This window comes from Chroicocephalus ridibundus, chromosome 3 (genome assembly GCF_963924245.1).
Source record: "Chroicocephalus ridibundus chromosome 3, bChrRid1.1, whole genome shotgun sequence".
NCBI lineage: Eukaryota > Metazoa > Chordata > Aves > Charadriiformes > Laridae > Chroicocephalus > Chroicocephalus ridibundus.
In genome coordinates this window covers 57097257-57118828 of record NC_086286.1, presented here as the reverse complement: position 1 = coordinate 57118828, position 21572 = coordinate 57097257, and the positions used below count along the sequence as shown (strand labels likewise).

General features: G+C 37.9%; 1 protein-coding gene across 2 annotated transcripts in view; it reads right to left on the bottom strand.

Annotated features, from left to right (window-relative positions):
• SASH1 (SAM and SH3 domain containing 1) overlaps positions 1–21572 on the bottom strand; it is a 567620-nt gene that overhangs the window by 520345 nt on the left and 25703 nt on the right. The gene's annotated exons all lie outside the window — the stretch shown is intronic.

The window sequence follows — 21572 nt, the reverse complement described above, 5'->3', positions numbered from 1 at the left end:
CTCCTGCAGCTAAACATGTTTTTATACTGTTCTTCAAGTTTGACCTGGACCACATAGGTTTCAGGTAGCTTACCCAAAGTAAGCGCAATCCACTAAAAACCCACGTGTGCTGCACTTGCACCACCTGAACACAGCCTCTTTTGGTGACACCACACCAGGGAACATGCTCCAAGTGCTCTAGCTACCTGAGCAGATGCAGCTCAAAAAGAGTTTGAGGATTCCTGGGCACTGAACAGAACAACTTTGGTACAGAGCAGGTGCCAGGCTCCCCAGCACACGGCTTACAGCACAAGACACAGCCTGCTACTTGGACGTTGGTCCACACAGATCCAGAAAAATCTATTCCTTTGCACCACCTCATTTAGTTCGTGTTACTTGACGAGTCATCATTTCCAACCTTTCATCCTCACGTAACGCTACTCTGAGGATCTGATGGTTGAACGCAAGGGGCATAAGGTGGACTCTCCTCCATGCTGATGAGCATTGTGCTATATAGGAAATTTAAATAACAAGAAAAGCAAGCATCAAGGTCTGCTGGGAAATCTTGGCCTTTTTAACACAGCCAAAAGTGCTTCAATTTTAAAACTTAACCAATGCTATACCCCTTTCTCCTGATTTTGAAAAGAAGCCATCTTGAAACAGCCTCAGGGAGAGCAAGTTACAGTCAGCATGAGGAAATTAGTCATAAGCATAAAACTATGCACTATTCCACTCTTGTAAGCGTACACGCATGCCTTTTTATCCCCAAATTCCCAATGAAACTCATTTGCAAGTGCTAGCTCCCTCTTCCAAAGCGGTATTTCCTACTAGAGAGCATATCAATTTTCAACAATGAGGATCAAGAAAAAGGGAGAAGTAATTTTGTTATTTTTCAAGTTCTGTTGACAGAAAAATTCTGAAGAGTAAAATTTGAAGAGCTGCATCTCATTTCTAATGTATTTACCCTTGTTAAACTAATGCAGACATTAACTGTTTTATTCACAAGCAACTGTTGATAGCAAGCAAACCATGGGACTACCATACTATATCATTAACACAGCTTTTCTTTTTCTAAATTAACTTCACTGAAACGAACTGGGTTTTTTTCTCCTTGAAGAAAAAATTAGTTTTAACTATTAAGCAACACAATGTGTAAAGCACCATGATACAACATGAAATAAAAATATTAATTATATCGCAAGCTTCTCCAATAATTGTCAACAAATCCTTAAACTAACTTGGCAGGATTCTGAAGTCTGTAACAAAGGCAAATGCCAACTAATACGTTTTGACAAGTGGTAGACTAGAAGAAGAACATTTTGAAATACTGGGAGAAATAAGAGACCACATAAGCTGTTGTGTAAATAGCTGTATTTCAGAATGCTTTACATTGTAAAAGGGCTGTCAAATGCACAGATTATCTCTTGAAATACCATCTATTTAATAGATCTATTTGTTTGATGCATTTGATTTTTGCAATAATTTACTTAATATTGCTGTACAGATCTCCAGGGTCTCTCTGTTCTGGGCTATTTGTACACAGCACATGAGAATTTTAAATTAACTTCTGTTTTAAATATATCCTTTTAAATATACATCTATGCACGTTAGGTTTGTTTTGTGCTGCAGCTTGACATGACATTCCATTTGCTTTCTTTTTTATTATATAAAAAGGCCCTTTTTATCAAAGTTGTTGGCTTGATTTTTAATGAAGTATACCGTTCAAAAAGCAGTAAAATACAGGGTTCATAAAGAGTCTAAGTGATTGTTCAACTAGATTTTCTTCATTTGACGTATTTTGTCTGTACACACAAGGCTGAGGAAAGTCTTTTTCTTATCAGTTTAAGTAGAGAATATTCAGCCACTGCTTTTAATGTCTTTCAGAAGGACACTGTAGTCAACTGCAGTTGTGAAGTTCAACTGCATCCTGCTTTTTGGGATGGATTTAAATTCAACCACACAATTTTGTTTTCAATTTTCTACTAAATTTGCTCTTATTCTTAAGATAACAGAAAACAAAGAACTATGATATTATTCTGGGCAATACAGCGTTGGAGCCACCCACTAGAGTGTTTCTGAATATATTTGCAATATTACTGCTCAGTGGAAGCATTGAGTGAAACAGTTGTATGTTATATCCACTGAGGCAGACATGACTTGGTATTAAAACTTATGATCCTGAATAAAATCTTCAGAGACAGCACACAGAAACAACTTCCAGATGAACTGAGGGAAAAGATACAATTAACAATATAATAATAAGTCGAGGAGCTAGAAGGGCAAGGTAAAATGATGGAAAAGGAAAGCATACAGTATCCATGCCCCATAAACTGATCAGTGAGACACAAGGATGATCTACAATAACACAAGACAATTCAATTTAACTGTTCTTAACGTACACCAGGAGCCTGAGAAAAGATCTAATTATACCAATTGTGCTACGCAATTGGTTTGGAAGAGCTGCTGTCTTTCATGACAAACACTGGAGGCTAGGACGGCTGAATCCCCAACACACAAAAGTTTCTTTTCAAAGTGAGAGGACAAAGATCTTCAGGAAGGTAAAACCCCACTTAATATTCCATTTAGTACTTTTCTCTTTTTTCTTTTTTTTTGTTGACATACTCTAGTTTTGAGTTCAGAGTCAAGCGCTCTTCTTTCCCTTTTCTTATTTTTTCCTAAATTTGTAGGCTACTGAGTTTTTCACATCATGAATAACACAGGAAGAAAACCCCAGATCAAGCTACTTCAGGTAAGAGCGATTAAACAACATGGGAAGGTGTAAATGTGTAAACGGAAAAGCAAAGAGGCACCTGCGACACCTGTGCAGAGCCGTCCCCAACAGCAGCCCGGGGTGGCAGGGCTCACCTTGCCTACTGCCAGCAAGTCTATCTGCCCCTGTGGTTGAGTTAATCTCAAAACTGGATAATCTGCCCCGGGTTAATCAAAAACAGACCATAGCAAACCAAGTCATACAAATACCATTTCATTTCATTTCATTCAAAACCTGGGCAGAGAGATGCAAGGATTGCGCGGGGCAGGGGAAGACTTTCAAGAACAGTCAGCATACAATATTGAAGCTTTTGGTAATCTAACATCTGAACAAAAGTAACATTTTCTTCTCCAGAAAGCCAAGACCCAGTTCCTGAAGACCACCTCCAACTGTTCGTTAATGACTATCATCTTTTACCTAATATTTATAGGCTGCATTACACAAACATTTTTGTAAAAGTAAATGTTTCCATTACCTTAGAGGTTTGGGGGAGGGCATTGTTGGTGGTTGTTTTGTTTGTTTGTTTTTTTTTCCATTAAAACCAGTGAAAATAATGTAAGCAAGTTTGATTTTGATACAATAACTTCATATACATAGTCCAGTTCAGGAAAGAAATGAACACAGCTTCACAAACACGGTATTAAGATACTGATACATTTTTTTTCCATGTTTGTGCTGGTTAAACGTGCACCCTTAATTACAGAAATGCATGCTGCCCCTAGGCAACCTGGAAAAATGATTGATAATCACATTTAAAATTTGTTCAAGGCTTCTCCTTTATAATTAACCTTCTTACAGCAAGTAGAACACACATCAGACAGAGCAGCATGATATTTGGCTGCTTTTTGACTTGTATGAGGCCAGACCTTAAATTATCTCACTGACATAAGATTACGTAAACCACTGCATTCTGCAAAACATTTTCTCTGAATTTTTTTTTTTAAATAAAAAAAATATATCAAGTAACATGATTTGTTAATTTCTATTAACAATCACCAAGATAACTACTACTTCCACAGAGTGCTAATTTTACTTTATGATTACAATTCATAAAACAGTCAGATCCTGATCAACTAACATGGCCAGGTGATATGAATTTTGCATCTATAGAAGTTATTTGTTTTAGAAACTGAATTCATAAATTTAATTGAAAAACCTGCATTTCATCTAGCTAGTAAAGGATGTACTTAGTATGGCTAATATAGAACAAGCAAGATTAATCTAGGTTATTTAAAATAAGAGCACCCAATCAAGTGGAAGGATCCTTAGGATGAGAGCAGAAGGGTGTAAAAATGCAAACTCAGGGCCTTAAAAAAAATAAAATCAATCACATCCTAATATATGCATTTCAAGAACTCTAACAAGTTAAACTCATGCAAAACCTCCTGTGCTAGCTTTCAGATCTTTTCGATTAAATTCTCATCTCAGTAAGTAACACACCCTCTACAATTTGTCATGGAATTTGTCACAGAGTGCTTCAACTTGTTTCTACATCCAGATTTTCTCGTCTTATCTGTTTTGTACACTGGAAGGGGATGGGAAAGGAGGTGGCATGTGAAACAAATACTTGAATGATTTTTTTTCTAATTAATTTTCTACTTCAATTAACAGTAATTTGACTAGATAGCAAAATAAATTCATATATTCTTCATTACATGTTCAAATTTATTGGATGCATAGCTATTTTTTCCCCTTACTTAACACACTCCCTGTGGAGAATACTTTAGGTTTTATTATTTTGCTTATTGCCTTCCATGTTTCTCAATTCTGGGGCTTTTAGATGCAACTCTCCAGGCTCCTCCCTCCTCAGACTCTACGCCTTCCATTCAGAAGGCTGACAGAATACATTTTTGTATTGGCCCCTGCCGTTTTTCCACTGTGTTTTTTTTTTTTTGGGGGGGGGGGGGTGGGGGGGGGTGGATGGGTGTTGTTGTTTTTGTTTTTTATTTATTTGCTTGTTTGCTTATTTTGGTATTTTCTGGGTTTCGACCTACTGAGACTTCTGGCATCAGACTCAGGGGGAAGGGAAGGATCCACGGATGCATATGGTTTGCTAAAATGTAGTATGGAGCTACGGAAAGGAAAGCCTGGTAACGTATCATCTCATGACAGCTTCTGAAGCAAAATTATAATTATATAGAGGCATGCTACAGTAGATAATACTGCACCATGTTAAATAAAATAAAATGAGGAAACCACTATTAAGACATGTGCTCACAAAACAAGATATTTTGTCTTTATTTCTCCTTCTTCCTAATTATAAGAATTAAGGATGTCTAACATTTAAGTGTTATTATGAGACTAACTGTAGCTATAGCTCAAGTGACAGTTTTATTAACTCTTTTTTGAAAATCACCATTTTGGTTGAAAACGCTTTGATTTACCTTCAGTTAAAAAAATGATTTATTATAGGCTCGGTAGAATTCTTGGAAGATTGTTTCAGTTCTAAGACTGGGAATTGTGTTTTTACTCACTTCACATGTCCCAGATGATCCCCTCCCTGCACATGCAATCAGCTAGTTTAAAAAACAGACTTTTTTTGTTTTTACTTTCACAGTGGACTTTGAGGGCTCAGTCATCTATATTTGACTCCAGAAGGACAGGCCTCAACCATCTATACGCCTGTGATTCACCTTGTCTAGTCAGGGTTTTAAACATTAATTTTAACATTTGACAAACTATACCTTTTTGTTAATAAACACAAGGCCTCTCACATCACCATTGGCTGGAGCTGGCACATAGCCGCAGATCATTGCCACCAGCCTACACTTGCTTCTCTCACACTTAGTCACAAGCATGACCTGCTTTCAATGGCAATCCAATAAATATTATTGCGGTTTCCCCTTGAATAATCACCAAAGATTTTTTTCTTTCAGAACGTGCCCATTGTCCAAAATTTGGAAACCAAGTTTCTATACAAAATTATCTCCCTGTTCACTGAATATAGAGAAGGTTTGAGAGCTGCCCAGAGCATGCAGGTTCTTTCCAAGAGTATAGCGAGGAAAAATTGCTGCCATCATTGCACTGATTTGTTGATCTTGCAAGAATAGAAGTGACAAGCTATGGAATTCTGCAAGGTATCATAAAATGAAAATTATTCAAACTATATGAAAAATTGTGCTTCTTACATTGGTTTCCCTAGAAGGGCTGAGTTTCAAGATCCTTATTCTTACGAGTAGCACCTTATACATGGAATTTGGAAATACTTTAAGGATAAGGCATTATTCAATGGAAATAATGTCAGCAAGTATAGTTCTACTGCAACAATAGCTTCAAATAAAATGACAGAGAGAACATATTTATGCTGTCTGAAGAGAATAAGCAAACTGCTTCAGAGTTACAGCTCCCTCAAAAAAAAAAAAAAATCCAACAGGGAAATACTTTTAGGACAGTATTTAAATAAAACTGAAGACCCCACACAGTCGTATGTAAGCACTTGCATTGTTGAACAAGCCCCAGAATGATTTTTCAGGGACTGGGCAGATTTCCGTATTCTTAGAGGATTTTACTGAATTAAGCCATTAGTATATGAACTAGTTGCTAAGAATGTTAAACACTTAGAACCATTAAAGCAAATACAGAAAACAGTGATATGCCTGACATTTGGTCCCAGGGATGTACTATTTTATCCTGTATATATTTGAAAGACTGTTTCATTTTTGAAATAAATGTTGTCATTTTTATAAAAGTCATGATACAAAATACAACCATAAAAGATTTTTCCGGTCTTAAATTATGTTTAAAAGTTTATTTCCTTCCTAATGTTCCAGTGGAATGACTTTTTGGCAGAACTAGTTGGAAAGTAGAAACCAGATCTAAATGTAGAGTTTAACTCATTTATTTCTGATCCGAAATTAATATTAGCATTTCTAAAATTTTGAAGTCTCCCCAAAGCTGTAAGTAACAGAAGTAATCCTTTTTTTTTTTTATTCACTTTAATTTGTCTTTTGATATTCTCCCAAGAAATTCAGGGGAGATTATTTGAGAAACTAGCTGAAGAGTCAAACTTCCCTTTTTCCCCCCTCAGCTGGTTGACTTGTTTCTTTGTATGATTCTCGATAGCACTTTTCAGTAGGAAAAATTACGACTGGCCCAATTCTGTAGTGCACGTTGATCTGTGCTACCCACTGCAGCCCTGTAGTGGTTTGTCCTAAAAACTGCAGAAACAGGGGTTGGAATGGAATATGTACATTTATCAAACGCATGTGAAATAACTGTTCCATAACTTCAGCTTATCACTCACTACAGCAGGCAGCTATTAGCCCAAGACCAAATTGGAAAAAAATCAGAATGTTGTCCAGTTTGGTATCACACTCCACAACCAAAGAGAAGGTGCCTGAATCTTGAATGAAATCAAGAAACATCAGTAAGGCATGTGCAACACATTAAATAGTCACAAAATGAATATAAGAACGCAAAAAAAAAAATATCCAAACCCCAAATCAAACCCACAATCCCCCAAAAGTAAAAAAAAGAACAAGCCTACCCAATCTCTTAGTCAAAACTTAGTTTCTCTTCAGAAAACCATTATCTTTCTTGTGGGATATGCAAAAATGTAATAATCAGTTTTATACTAACTCCCATTCCAGAAAACAACCTCCATGGGATTAACACTTCAAACAATCGAATGTTTCCTTAATTTGAGACTTGAGTGAGAAGAACTTTTTGAGTGGAACAGCTCACTTGTATAAAACTAAGCCACTGTCATTAGTATTTATAGACCATTATTCTACAAAGGCAGTTAATTGCTCAGTGTATCAGTTTTATTAGTGCACAGCAACTTTATCTATATCCTTCACTAGCTATATTCATTCCCACAGTGGTGTATTTCACTTACAAATTTCCAAAACCCAAAGCATCCCTCCTCCTAATCAGCTGTTCTTTCTACACTACAAAGGAGTAAGTAATAGAAATCATAAAAAAAATAAATCTATTTTATATGCAAGTAACAGCCGAAATGCACCCAGGATTTTGCAGTTTTACATGGAGGTTCTGCAGCATTTCTTGGAACTGTTTAGCACAGGGATCTGTAATTCTAAGCAAATACTTTGGAATTAATTAAGAATTAAGCCAAAGCTCTATTGTACAGCTTCCATCACACAAGGTTCTCATTTGTTTATTTTGAATTAAATGCTTGCAGTTTTACAAAATCAGGTGTCTTGTCTTTCTGTAGATATAGTATTAAAGAGGAAAATAGAAGTAACAATGATGAGCTTCCAAAGAGAGACTATGAGAAAATATCAGTCAGGTTGTTGTATGGTGTTTAACTATTCAGGGAACAGTAACAACCATCTTTTCTGCCCTCAGACCGTAATCTGGGGAGAGGAGAGCTGAGCACCTTTCCCCCACGTATATTTAAATTTGGACACCCTTGCTATGTCAGAAAGTTAAAAGTGAAATTCTTTTCTGAATTGTACCTTCAAGGAAGCACATAAAATGGGTATGTAAATATCACGTGCATGTGCAGATATGTGTATGGACCACATTTGTAATAACAGTTACTGAACACTTCTAGAGCATCCATGTGATTTCTGCAACAAGAGTCATATGTTATCACTGTGAACGCCCCTATCATATAGGGTCATATAATTAAAAAAAGCTCAAACCACTTAAATTGCAATGGTCAAATAAAAGGGAAATCACATAGAATACTCTGTGGCTAGTGGCAGCTCTAAGTGTCTTCAGACAATAACTCTGTTGTTGTTAGAGCCACACACGCTGACAGAAAACAAATTATTTCTGTATGCATGATTCTCAGCAATTACTTCACACATTTCCTGATCATTTCTCCATTTAATTACCTTCCTTGGGGATTACTGTATACTACAATACTTTGTATTCTATTTCATTTCAAAGAAGGATTTTGAAGGCCAGGCCTCTTCCATGATTAAGCTTCCTGCTTTTAGTCCCTCTGAAAGAGCCTTACCAAGCACTCATTCCTCCTATCTTCCTTCCAAAAAAAGGGAAAAGACTTAAATGGAAAGACATTTTCATCTATAAAATAAGCAAGTATCACAAACATTACTGACTGATGATAATGAAATTCACTTCCACATTGCACTCAACTAAAACAAGCTAAGCTAGTGAAGAATACAGAAATCCACTGTATCATATTTTATTACTGAAATCCACCACGGAAGCATGGAGCATGCGCTGGAAAATGTGTATATAAGTTACATAAAATTATGTGCTGCATTATTGTGGCATATTTATCCATGGCACTGTAATTAATAACCAGCTGTCAACATACTGGAATGGTTTTAGAACACATTAAACACAGGATTCTTAAACACTTCTAACTTCTTTTTGTTAACATGCTTCTTTGAACAAGCAGAATTTTTTACATAAGCACTGTATTATTATGAATGCCTGAATAGGATTAAGAGGCTTTCTTGAAATGCAGAGACCCAGTGGATTTCATCTGCTATGTGGAAGCCAGAGCTGTTCACGGGCTTCCCAGGTTTACATTACATTCATTATCTTCAAGCATTGTTAGGTGTTGACAGTTTTAACTGTCTTCATTGGAACGATGGCCCCGCAAAACTGAACGTGAGCAGAATTTATGATTTACCACCCATCTGTCAAGGCTGAATGTCGGCCCCTCAGAAACGTGTGTCACGGCACATCCCCCCCAACTCCACTGGGGGAGATGCGGGTGGAGAGTCAGGGCCAGGAGCGGGAAGGGAAAGGGGCTGGGGAGGGGACCCCCAGCGCTCCCTGCAGGACCTCCCGCAACGTCCCAGGCACCAACCTTACGAAGAGACTTACACATAGTTTAAACGGAACTTAAGTCTCTGCCTCAACCTGCTGTTCTAGGGGAGTTGGCATGAGCGAATACTTTGATAAAGATTTCCAAGAGTAGAGGCCCAGGTGAAATTGGGAGAGAATCCTTGGTCAGTCGTATGAAGATGTTTAGATGATCTTGTACTCTGTTACTGTCCTAAAACCCAGGAACACCTTCACCTTATTTTACTATTAAAAGCAATCCAACGTATTCTGAACTATTCTTAGACTTTTTAATTCCCCCATCAAGAACATAAGCTTTGTCTATAGACCACATCAGGTTTTTTTCAAAGCATACTCGGATATACTAAAAGCATATTTTTCCCATAATTTTAATTATAGTATTTTGTAAAATGCATTAAACCAATGCACAATTTTTAGGGATCCAAAAAAGTCCCACTTGAAATAATTGCCTGCTGGTGCCAGTATGCTAACTATTAGGCTGTTATGAATTGATTTGGTATCCTACCAACCTATGTAGTGCAACCACAAAATGCTAGATAGATTACACAGAGATTTTCACTCATGCATCTTTTCAAACTTCTGCTATGGCATTTAAAAAAAAAAAAGTATTAAAATACTGAACTGAGTGAAATAAAATAAATCAAGGTTTTAATACAATACAAAAATGGTATTGTGTTGTTACATACCAAAACCCCCACTATCTATCCTTCGCTAGTGAAATTCATTAACAGAGGATGAACTACAGTACTTTAAACGACACAAAAAAAGACTGTTTTATCTTAAGCCAAGTTGATAGTGAGAGACAAAAGTCAAATGATGAAATGTAAAACTTAAAGAAGTTATAGTGGATGTCTACAGCACACATTGCCATATTTCATTTTTTAAAAACATTAAGTGAAATATAAAAAAATAAAGCCCCAATATTTGCTCTTGCAAATAATCCTTTGAAAGGCCCTCTAGTCCCTTAGAGCTTTTCTCTAGCTCTATTCCATTCTGTTATGATGTTAGAAAGAAAACTCCCACATAACTGTACACAAGGTAAGTAGCTTTGAAGTCCAAAGAACAAGTCATAGCTTATGTTAGGAATTTAAGTAACTGATTAAGTGGAACCCAGAAATACAATACTGTGAAGGCTTATGCTTAACTGTATAAACACATTCCTACTGCTGGGTTGCTCATAGCATGCATCGAGTTGAACATTCACACAGATCACCAAAATTTTGCTGTAACAAATTCATCTTAAACACAAATCTGAAGCTATGAGTGAAGAACATTGTTTTACTGAAGAAGCCACAAATACACAGTTATCTCAGTAACTGAATCTACCACAGAAATTAATGAAAAAAAAAGGGGGGGGGGGAATTAACAACAGCAAGGCTTAGTGGCTGCTAGAAGAGGTAGAAGATTGATTATTTTCATCAGTCATTAAAAAACCCCAAAGGTTTGAGAAGATGGTACTTAAATTTAGGATATGGACCAAAAACTACTTTGTCTCAGTTTTCAATAGCAGAGGATGCAGTACATGAGGGCAGGAAACATGAACAAGAATCAAGGTTCAGACCAATGGTCCATTTAGTCCCGTATTCTGTCCCCAGCAGCAGCAGCGGGGAAGGGGTATTGAGGGAGCAGGCATGGGAACAGACACTTTCTCCAGTTCATGTCCCTCCCTGCTGTGAGGAGGGGCAGTTTTAGAACTTCCCTACTTGCTGTGTCAGGAATGCTTTCTTTACCCATTTTACACCCACATCCTACAAGTTTTGAGTCCACTGTAGTTTTCACGTCACAAGATTTGGCAAATAGGAAATCCACTCTGTCATGTTGTGATGTTCCCAAGATGTAACTGGCATTTCCAAGTTCAGAAACACGTAGACGTGGTTCGGATTATTCTTCCTCTCAATGCACTGCTTACATATTTTTCTACACTAAAGCTATCTGCTGCCTTTTTGCCCACTTGGTTTTTGTGAAGCTCCTCCCGCAGTCGCCAAGATTGCAACAGCATTTGACCACGCAAAAAAATAAAGCTCAACATAGGATTAGGGATTTTACTGTTTCAGCTCTTCCTCACATCAGTGAAGAAGATACTGATCAAAACCTGTCCCAGCATTAATCTCAGTGCGAATCCTTTATCACAGGCTCTACCACTGCATCACAGATACAAGTCAGACTTCCTGGCCTCTAGTTTCCAGGATGGCCATTCAAGCCCTTTTTCGTAGATGGGAGGCATACTGTCAATCTGCACGGTGGCCATCTGAAATGGGATGTTACTCAACTGGGCCAGCAGCTCAGCAATTTTGCATGTCACAGTTGAGTCCCTTCAGTACCCTTTGGTGAATGGCGTCTGGTCCCGGTGAACTCACCTGTTCAGCCTCACATTTTCTCCACATTTACATCAAATTCAACTAGTTTCCTACAGGGACAGCAGGGCGATTAGTACATAAATTTGAAAGCAGTCAGAGATGTAGCTAGGTTATAATGAAAAAGGAACTATCCAATGTAAACAAGGTTGCTGCTGGTGTTCTTCAATGATCAGTCCTGAGACTGATCTTACTTAGTATTTTCCCTGACATGAAAAAAGGAACACGTGGAAATTGTGAACGTCACAAAGAAGGGGAGGTTCAGCAACACACAGGAGGGTCACTCTCACACAGAACTGAATGATCTTTTATTTTTATTTATGATTAATATATGGAAAAGAGATAGCCATAACACTTCAGAGTGTAATATCAGTTTCTATCAAAAAAATTAGAGGAGGAAAGACCGCAGTATATATATATCAAACTATAATTAACTGAGTGTCAGCAGGACACGACCACCCACAGGAAAAGCAAATATAACCCAGTGATGGATCAACAAGGTATGTACAATAGAAATATTCCGTTTCAGCTGAAATAAGTCCCATTTATGCATATGGGGCATTTATGTTAAGACAGAAATAAAAGTTTAATCCTACTTCAGAATGACTTCTTTTGATCTGTGCTGGAGGCCAAGAATAACCAGTCTTACAGCTTTTTTCAAAAAGGCAATACTGAGCTCTCTACTCAATCTTTAAAAAAAACCCACAAAACTGTATAGAAAAAGAGATAAATCTCACTTTATACAATAAACCAAATCCCCCCTTTTTTTTTTTTTACATTCTTGTAAACCGTAACGATTGATGTTGTCATTGGAGAAGAGACAGCTTTGTCTGATTGAATTTAAAAATTATATTAACATTGTAGATAATTAGGAATATTAATGATACTTATAACATATAAAATATAACCTTGCAGATAATTATATTAACCTTGAGGATAATGAGAACAATTAGTGTTTGCAAAGAGCTATGAGCAGGTAAGCACTATATATAACAACACTATATGCACACACATATGCTACTTGTTACTATTTTTAGTAACTGCCAGCTATTCTTTTCAGGAAAGAAGTTGTTCCAGGAAAAAAACTGACTGTACAAGGAGGTATTTTTTTTTAATTGGAAAGAAAACAGGAGACTGGCACAGGAAAACTACGTTTTATTCCCAGATCTTCAACTGATCTAATGAGCAAATTCAGGTGATTTATTTTGCTACTATTCTAAGTTTCATCACCTGTCAAATGGTACTTATTTCCATTGTAAAACACTTGAGATCTACTGATGAAGACCTCTACATAATCAAGTACTTTTATTTTTCAGTTCACTAAGTAGGCATCTAGGTCAAGAGATTACAGAATCTACAGATTAAAGGAACAAAAAATTATCACATGCAATATTAAAAAGTGTTCCCACAGTCTTGAGAGTGTCACTGCTGAGATAATACAGATTAAAAAATCCAAAACCCTACTAAAATAATTGTTCCCACTTTGTAAGAGAAGTATTTTTTTGGGAAGTGATTAATTTATTCAAAAAATCACCTATAGCTTTCTTGAAAAATAAAATAAATCTCTCAATTCAACTAAACTAAATATTAATTTAGATTTGCATATGTTTTTCTGCTTCAGAAATATGACTGCACTGGTTGGAAAAACAAGAAACTTATTAACTATGAACCAGCCTTTTGTCAACTCCCATGAAACCCAAACTGCTGGAACATTAAACACTAACTTGAAACCACTGATACTCAGCAACAGCGTTGTTTAAAAAAACCCACCAAACAACACTGTTTATCAGAAACAAAAGCCAACAGTAGCACACAAAGTAGTCTGTAATTACGTTTCACAGAACTACTGTCTTGCCGTCTCTGGGGAAATACTACCAAGTCTTTGCTTACTTGAAAACATAAATGTAACACAGGCATTTTTGTCGATTATACTATTTTATTTATGCTCGGGTTACTCTATTACTGAAAATATTGTGTATAACACTCAAAGACTTTACATTTGCTAAGTGAGAAAAGAGCTTTGTCATTGAGAGGGTTGGAAACATCAAGAAAAACAACAGCGCTCATGGGGTGAAAAGGAGCAGCAGACAGGAACTGGGAGGCTGCCAGCCAGCTCATCCAGCATTCATTCCCGCCTGCCCAAAGGCGAAACAGGAAAATTTTTGCCTTGTTTCCGCATACTCCAAGCAAGATAAAAATCGTGTCACTCGGCACAATGGCAGCACCAGATCACCAAATGCAGAGTACACTCCATGACAAACCATCAGCCAAAAGGAAGATTCCCAGAGGAAGCCTGCAGGGCTGCTGAACCAAGCACAGGAGTAGCTGGGAGAAAGGTCCCCATTTCCCTTTATTAATGGTCAGCATAGCTCTGAAGGCAGGTTATCAACTTGAAAAATTTAGTCCCAGCTCTCACATTCATCATCTCTACCCTTCACCTTTTTTTTTTTTCCTGTTTCATAGTTCATCTTGCCTATTCAGAAGGTAAGTCCAAGCAACAGCTTCCTTAACATGTTCATAAAGCAACACGGCAGCAAGCGCTAACCTGGTACAACGATAATTCTCATTAATAAATATCAGAACACACAGTACCAAACCAGAGATTTTTCAGCCTGCCACCTCAGGTCATAGTCCCTGGAAGGCTAAACTGGAGCCTGGGTGATACCCGGGTATTGAATAATAAATTGAGCAAGTCTCTATTAGCTTGCAGGTCAGTTCTTCACCAGTAGTATCCCAAACCACTCGCCATTGACTGAACTAGGTACACTTAAATTATAAAGGACACAAGAACTATCTATGATTTACTGCATAAAACACTCACCTGCAGTAATGCTACCTTGACTAATGCTGGAGGTTTTGGGGTATTTTTGTTGTTGTTGTTATTTGTGGTTTGATTGTGTTTTGTTGTTTGTTTGGTTTTTTTTAATGGCACTTGACTCCCTCTCACATTGATTGCTTAGGTCAAGATCAGAACATAACCCATTTATGCCCAGAAAGTTTCCCCTGAACAGCTGATCCACACTTTAATCTCCAATTCCTCTTCCTACCATCCTCAAAAATTTCTTACCTTCTGAGAGCTTCTGCTTCTAGTTGGAGAACCAGCACACAATGTGCGGAACAATCTTGTGCAGATGATAGCATAAATTCTATGCACTGAGTAACTCTGAAGTAGTGCAAAAGAAATTAAAAAATGCATATAAACCCACATTACAGACACAAATACATATTAAACATCTCATTCAATTGCAATTATGTATCTGTTTTCCTGACTCCAGCTCCAGGACTTCAGTCACTGTCCTTCAGTTGTTTAAAGATGGAACACTGCATTGTCTTTTAATTCTCTAATAAAACCTGAAACATTTAAAAGTAAAGAATAATAATAATTAAAAAAGGCAATGTCCACTGCAGCAAATATCCCTAGTGTTGGCTTTTAAGACTCAAGAAACAATCTTCATTCCCAAATGCCTTGCTTTTTTACATATATGGCAATGAGGAGTTCAACCAAGTCTGCTACTGAGAAGATTTTGTTTATTTTTTTTTTTTAGTATAGAATTCAACTGCATCCATTTATCTCTGCTACAGCCCTTCTGCCATCTGTGACATATCATATTTCTTGAATTCATCATCAGGAGATGAGTTTTTTCATATGTTACCTCTTTATGCTGCCATACATGCATTCCAATCACTGATATTTTACGACTAGGAAAAGAATCTTCTGATTTCGAGACACAGAGGGACACTAATGACAGAGCCCTCAGCAGGACACTGCATCTCCTCGACACCAATCAGAGATTACATTTCCTCCCTTCCACTGCAGCAGGAAAGCACCGGCTGAGCAGTTCAGAGGAGATCCAAGTAGCTTAGGCAAAAAAAACCCACAAGCCAGAGCCAATCACAACTGCCTACTGGACACAGCAGTCGCAAAGAACTGGATTAGTATGCAGAGAAGGAGGAAGATGCAAGTTAATAAATAACTCAGTCATCTGGGTGCCTTATTAAACAACTGGAGAGGAGGCATGAGAGACAGAATATGATAGAATAGTGTTAGAAAAAGAATTCCCTCCTCCCATGACAAAGACTAAGTTGATCAGCACAGTATCAGTGCTCTTTAGACTAATCATACAACTCCTCTGCTGTCTTATTGCCACATGGATTTCTTAGAGGGACAGGAGGATCCAACAGTCAGCTCCCTTCCCAAGTATGCCACCCTACATAGAAAGGGCAAAGGTTGGAAAGATGAGGGCCTGAGGCCCTCAGCCAAATAGCCTCCTGAACAAAAGGTCATCGTCTTGTCTGGACAAATGGAAGTCCTAAGAGAGGCACCATTCTTTGTCTGCACTGCACTCCTTCCTAGCATGTCAACAACAACAACAAACATCTGCAACAAATTATCAAAATTGGCATATATAAAATGGGAGAATCTCATTCTTGAAACAACCAAAATTAGGAGGAGCAATACATAGAGATTCTCTGTGCATCACCTACAGAAGTCAGCTTGACAGTATAAAGCAAGCCAAAGTCAGCAATATAACTTGAAATGTTGCTATAACTAGAGCAATTTGATTAGGATGGAAGTGTCATCATTTGAGATCCCATATAGCAGTCAAGGTCTGATATAATTTCAGAGTTGTACAAACATAACAAGAACAGTTACGTGCAAACTTTGTGTGATGCCTTGTATATGCTAGCCACAGTAGATACCTAGTTTGGGGTGTACAAAGGAAGAAAGACAATGGGGAAAAAAGTTATCATTCATCATAGATTGGAAGAGAATCTAGAAGCAATTGATAGCAACAAATCAGATCAAAAGGGGTTTGGATTGTCAGCAGAGAAACAACCAGTCATGCAATTCCAAGACTCAAATTTATTTTGGAATATTGATATGAAAACCTAAAGGGTAGAAACAAACACACAGAGCATGTAGATGTACTTTAGATGATTCCAGTTATCTAAAGCAAGTCAAATAGTCACTTCATCTGACAGCATTCAGCTATCACTGTTCAAACATGCAGCAACAGGATCAGTTTATATGGCAGGCCACAGCTTTATTTAATTCCCATAATATGAAACAAACTCTCCCAATAAAGCAACCATAATCAGGTGCACGCTAGGTTTGGTACTTTGGCATAGGATGGCTATACTAACCTATACTTCCACCTCAGCATTGTTTGTATTCCCTTTACTCTGCGACATTTCTTTCTCAGTTTCCAAAAGAGAAAGAATAAACTTGTAATGACCCTCCTGGGTGGCCTCTGCCCTGTCATATCCCTTACCTCCATCTCCCACACTCCTTAGCTTGCAAGTCTTGCATCAGCACCAACTAATTCTTTTATTTCAAAGGAAAAAACTATTGCTTCCATTTTCCAGAAAATAATCTCATAATTTCCATAAGGGGTAAAAACAAGACAAAACAAACCCCAAACCACAACACATTCATTTGATGTACAAACCGATTTAAATAAAATTAAGTACTCTATGCTAAATTGACCATTTCGAACCTTTTTTAAAACTATAATGAATGTTGCTGTTTCTTGAGAAAAACAGAAACATTAAAAAAATGCCATAGTATCTAATCCCACATACTTAATAAAAAAAAATACTGCTTCACTAAAATATTGTCAGAAAAAAATTCAACCAGCTCTACTGTCCAAGTAAGTATAACAGCAGCTAGTTTTAAAATTTGGACAAGGGAAGCCACAGGCTTCTGAAGTTTTAGGATTATAATATGGTGTAGAAAACTGTCTAAAGAATAAACAGTGAATGCAAACTCCAAAAAGCTCGTTTGTGTATCAGCGACAACTAGCAGGATAGCTAGCTGCTCACAGCAATATACATTTGCCACAACAACAGAAACTCCAGCACGATGTCTTCCTTAGTCCTTATGAGGCAGAGTATCCTGTTTGTATCACTCTCCTCTTCCTCATTTATATTTGGGACAAGAGCATATTAAAGTTGGGGTCTGCTTTTTCCTCAGTTAATGTATTGCCTCTCTGTGCACTCATGAGATGTCCTTGGCAAATAATGATTTACCCCACCTGTTCCAGGAGCAAGCTGATTGTAATAAATTACTCTGGCTTTCAACACTTCTTCTCCACCCATATGGCCCCTAGTATACGCTCATCATTTATCTACAAGGTTTTCTGAAACAAGTGGTGCTGGTGAAGGAAACACTCACGCAGTAAAATGACACTTCCATTTATTTACAAGAGGCAAGATTTGAATGAATAAGTGTTCATGCTAATCTTCAATACTGAATGTGTCCTAGGACTGATCAGTCACACGTCTGGTTCCAACGGGGCCTCTAAAATTGCACCTTTTAAAATTACTTTTAGGCCAGTCACTGAAATTAAGTGGCTACTACATATTGCTATTGCTGTAGGAACTAGTACACAAGGCATTAATAAGGTAGACACTTGCTAAGATCACAAGAAAATTTCAATTTCACACTTGAAATTACGTAAGTCTGTGCTAGCTGCTGCCATTCCACACATGTACTCTTCATTGCTCAATTTCCCTGTTTTAATAATTTTTTAGAACTTGTAAGTAAACAAGAGTATAACACAATGCCTTTCTTCCCTTCCACACTTTTGCCATATAAACCTCCATGTTTTGGTTGCTGGTGTAGTGCCGGGCATGCTTTGGTACCACATGTTTACTGCGAAACAAATGATGCAAACTCATAAAATGCACAGAAAATCTGCAATGTATTAGGAGGGAAACCAGTAAGAAGGAAAGAGATCTGCGTGAGCCATCCTCTCTCACACTTCTGCAGATCATTACATAAATGAATATGAAAGAACTAATATCTTTTACAGAAGTCATTCTAGGATAGAGAAGCGAACATTCTCATTCGATGAGAAACAGAAGGGATCGCTGTGTTCTGCACATTATATCCAGAATAATTAAAGAACTATCCCAAAAGCAAATAATGCAGTGGTTCAGTTTTCCTGAATTCCCCATAAATCTATCCTGTGACAGTATTACTTACCAAACATCATGCCTTAAAATTCACAGTATCTAAAAAGTAAATCTAGTTTTACTGAATATTGCTCATCCTGCTGCTACTGTTTTAGTTTGAAAAGACACACAAGACAAAACATACCAGATTCAACTCTGCAGTGCCTCCACGAAAGTTTTGTATATTACATCAGGGACAAATCCTGCCCCTCACGTTTTGTGAGCAGCCAAGCAAAAAGCCCAACCCGATACACTGTCAGCAATACAGGCACGCCGGCAGAATACATCTACACCTCTCCAGAAGCAACCTGAGATAGAAAGAGGCACCAACCCCTTGGACAGTCTGAGAAGGTTAGCGTGCGCTCACACGTGGTCACGGCAGCAGCCTGCCTGCTCTGCGCAGGCACCTGCTGTGAAAGGGCATGGAGCCCAGCACCGGCTCAGGCTGCAGGTGTAGAGAGCAGGGTACCAAAGCACTCACCGTCTCAGGTGTGCTGTTCTCAGGCATCAGAGAGAAGATGCTGCTCTACCATCAGCAAACTGAGTCTGCGCAGACATCTGAACCAGTAGCGAACACGGCAGCTTCCACTGCTGGTGCTCCTCAAGGCCCTCACTGCCATCCACAGGCACCTAACAATATTCCCAAGCAATCTGTATGGAATTTATAATGTAAAAAACGTTGATACAAGTGACTGGAACGTTTGTTGACAAGTTATACTAAACTATCCCAACAAGTTACACTCCAATCTCATAGGCAGTCACTGGAAAGTAGTTCAAACTCATGTGTATATTTGCCACAAGAAAAACTCTTCAAATAAAGTTTGTGTAAGTCTTCACACAAGAAGATTCTACATCCTAGCAGACGTAAACATCTCCTTTATACGTAAGGACTAAACTCACCAGAACCTCCAGGAAATTCCGAATCATCTTTTATTACTTCTGAGATTAATAAATAAATAGTTCATCCTTGTCTACACTAGTTTAGCCCAGGTACTTCAAATACCCTTTTTGAGCCCAAAGGCTTACCCAGCAGTCTAACTCTGCAGAACAATGAAGCTTTAGCTAATTATGTTAATTAATTAAACTAATTAGGCAGCTTCAGCTAATGCATGTAAATGCAGCTAGTTTCAGACTATTTCATCTTGAAAGGCTAACATAATTCAGCATGACTGAAGGCAAACGGTCACTTTTACAGTAAGCAGTAACAAACAGCTGTAGTGGGTTGTTTTGCGCAGGAAGCTGTTGCTGTCTCATACTCCCACCGAGAGAAATGCCCAGGGGACTCAGCAGTACTTCGCAAGTCAAAAAGACCAAGCTCAGCTGCAGGACAGCGAAACCGTAACTTGAGTGTCTACCTTCTGCACGTGCCTGGCTGCCCAGAAAATTCCCAGCAGAATTTCACAGTCGACACTGAAGTCTAAACTGTGATATTACTGCTATGCTATCACCTGGCTAGCTTTAACCTGAAAAAAAAAGTCTGATTTTGCCTTTGTGCAGGCAGAAGTCGTGATTGTAACAGAGTCATGGGTCTATTTTGCCTTACAGGCCACAAATACCTTATTCAAGCTTCACAAGCTAAATGATCAATGTGGAATTAGCATGATATAATACACTTTTGGATTACATATTCAATCCCTTTTGGAGTAGCATATTTTAAGTACTTCAGTGTTAAAAATGTATTAACATATCTTTGATTTTGCTAACATAAAGATTATCTATGGATTACTAGTGTCCCTTGAAGGTCCAAAGGCCTCAAACATAATTTCTATTGCTAGGCTGAGCTTCAAGTAATAGATTCATTTGAAGTCTGTCCATTTTACATTCTGGTAAACCATTCACACTTGCAAAGTATACCTCTTCCTCATCTTGCTGCATAAAAGCATTCATTAAGACAACATTAAAAAAAAAATAGTATCAGGGTGGATAAGCATAATGCTAGAGAAAAATCAAAGTGGCAGAAGGAATGTCCAAACAAACTCTGACCTATATTCACTTTGGGTAATTACAAGAGCGACGAAAGGCCAGCCACCTTTAAAACTAGAACTTGAGACCATGTATTTTGGTAGGAAAAAAGGTACTGAGATCTTAATAAGAGGGAATTCATGACAAACAACATGACAAAAACCAGTTATGATTAAATAAAACTAAGAGCAGCAGCATACTGGCAGCCTACCCCATTTTTGCTTGCTGTTTATCCTATTTCCTTGTCATTAAGGAAATAACTCTTTTCCCTACATGGAACTGTAGTGACATTTGACAAAGTAATTAAGAGAAGGGCGATCATGATCAGCTGCCTTTGCCCTGTTACCAAACACAGTCAATACACAGTTCATGACTCCAGCAGATGTTCGCGCTTTACAGACTTACTGGGAACTTAAGGTCTTACTTTTTCCTGTCCTTCCTGTATTACATGGAAAACAGTCTAAACAGAGAAACCACTGAATTATTAGCAGCAAGTATTAACCCATCCGGCACAATCCACTATACAAATCGACCAAAAAAAAAAAATCAAGTCTGCCCAGCAGTTTTATTTCTGTAAATCCAGAGCTATTTTGAAACAGGCAGGCTTGAACTCTCTTGACAAACGGAAGAAAAGCTAGTTGGAGCAAAGGACTCTGTCAGGGCTGTTTGCTACTCATCCATCACTCGCTACCCCTTCCAGTTAATACTTGGCTGAAATAATCCTGCTCAGAAAACATGAATCTACAGCACACAGGACGGAGGGTCACATATTTTAAGGAGGCAGAGGCAAACCCTGACTCTAA